Source organism: Tenrec ecaudatus, chromosome 4 (genome assembly GCF_050624435.1).
Source record: "Tenrec ecaudatus isolate mTenEca1 chromosome 4, mTenEca1.hap1, whole genome shotgun sequence".
NCBI lineage: Eukaryota > Metazoa > Chordata > Mammalia > Afrosoricida > Tenrecidae > Tenrec > Tenrec ecaudatus.
Window position 1 is genome coordinate 21,733,411 of NC_134533.1, and position 2,529 is coordinate 21,735,939.

The following is a 2,529-nucleotide window of genomic DNA, read 5'->3' on the forward strand; positions in this document are numbered from 1 at the left end:
ACAACAACCTGCTACCCAACTTATTTGTGTTTGATCCCATTTTGCAGATCCTATTTGCAGATATACACCTCAGTGAGTATCTGAGTATCTCCTGTATGGTTATACACTACTTTCCCAAGCTTGATGTGATTTTTATAGACTGGTCTCTCCAGGTAACATGTCTAAAATATATGAGATGAAATCTCACCATCCCCGCTTTCTAGAAGCATTTTGGATATACCTCCTCCAAAACAGACTTGTTTGTTCTCTGTGTTAAGCCTGCTTGACTAGAGCAACAAATTCAGGGACACTCCTATATGTGTAAGAAAGAGCTTTATATCAGGAAGTAATTGCATGTTAGGAAAACATCCCAACTGAGTTCAGATCAAGTCTGTAAGTCCAATAGTAGTTCATAAATCCCTCTTCAGACTCACAAAACCACAATAATGATGTAAAATGCAGGAAGATCACTGGGCGGTGGATGGAAAGTCTTGTGGATCCAATGGTGATAGATGCGTCTCCAGGACTCTGACAGGTCTCCAAGTGACTCCATGGCAGGAAAGTGCAGGCAGAGAGAGAAAGGAAGCTCCCAGGATCCTCCTTCTGAGAAGACCATGCCCACAAGGAGGCACCGTCAATCTGTGACCAGATTGCCAGGATAGACTCCACTCATTATCTTCTTACAGGTGCCATGTTGGCATTAAAAAAAAAAAAAAAACCTATTACATGGTGCTGTATATACTCGTGTATAAGCCGAGTTTGTCAGAGTTTTTTTTTTTTTTGCAGCTCTTGTGGTAAAATTAGGTGTCTTGGGTGATATTTGGGTTGGCTTATACTTGAATATATACGGTACGTAATATCATTCAGCAGCACCATAATTCAAATGCATCAATTCTTATTGTGTCTAAATTAGTCATTGTTGACTTTTCACACAAATATGAGGTTTTTAAAAATGTCATGGCTTTGGTCAAGCCAATATTAGTCCTCTAATGACCCCTTTGCTCCTTAACATCTTGTGAGGCAGTTTATTCAATAAGATACATCATTTTGATTTCTACTGTTGATTATGAGTGTTGGTTGCAGATGGAAATAGAATTAAGTCCTTGGCAACTTCAATCGTGTTTCCATTTATAATGATGTTGTCTATTGGTTGATTTGTGAGGATTTTTGTCTTGTTTAAATTGAAGTGTAATCCATACTGATGGCTGCAGTTTCAGATTATTCATTAGTAAATGTTTCCAATGCTCTTCTTTTTCAGTAAGAATGCTTGTGTCATCTGTATATTCATCGTCAACAAAGCCTTCTTCAATCCAATGCCATATTTTTCTTTACACAGTCCAGCTTCCTGGATTATTTTTTCAGCATACAGAATGAATTAGTATGATAAAAACGATACAACATTGACACACACCTTGTCGGATATTTTAATGATGAATTCCACTTTTTTATTCTAACTACTGCCTCTTTGCCTGGTAGTGTTTCCTCATGAGCACAATTAAGTGCTGTTGAATTTCCATTCTTCTTAATGTTATCTATAGTCTGTTATGATCCACAGTCTAATGCTTTAGTAGAGTAAATAAAACACAAATAAATATCTTTCAGGTAATCAGTGCTTCCAGCCAAGATGCAACAGATGTCAGCAATAATATCTTTAATTCTTTTTCATTTTCGAATCCCAGCTTCCCTTTCTGGCAATCTATATACTACGGTAGTGGTTTTCACATAATCTTCAGCAAAATCCTACTTATGGGTAATATTAATTATACTGCTCAGCAAGTCTTGGGTCATGTTTCTTTGAATGGGCACAGAAATGGACCTCTTTGAGACTCTTGACCAGGTAGCTGTCTTCTAAATTCAATGGCACACTTAATAAGCACTTCTAAGATTGCATCAGTTTGCTGAAATATTTCAAATACTATTCCATAAATTTTAGTAGTTTTATTTTTGCTAAAATGTCCAGTGTAGTTTATTCTTGATAATGCATACAGTGTGGCTTGGACATCTTCTTTCGGTACCATCAGTTCTTGATCAGATGCTACCTGTTGAAATGATTGAACGTTGACCAACTGGAATTCCATGTTGATTTAAAAATATATATATTTTAATTAATCATTTTATTGGGGCTCTTACGGATCTTATAACAATCCAAATTCAATTGTATTATGCACATTTGTACATATGTCGCCATCATCATTTCCAAAACATTTTCTTTCTACCTGAACCCTTGGTATCAGATCCTCTTTTTTTCCCTCCCTCCCCATCCTACCACCCTGTTGAATCATTGATCCATTATATATTATTATTGTTACGTCATATCTTATACTGACTATTGTCTCCCTGCACCCACATTGCTATTATTTGTCCCTTTGGGTGGAGATAGTTGCATATCCTACTTTGTATCAATTCCCCCTTTCTCCACCTCCATGCCGTCCCATCTCCTCATGGTATTGCTACTCCCATTACAGTTCCTGAGGGGTTTATCTGTCCTGGATTCCATGTGTTGAGTTCTTATCTATACCAATCTGTGTACATACTCTGGTCTAGCCAGAT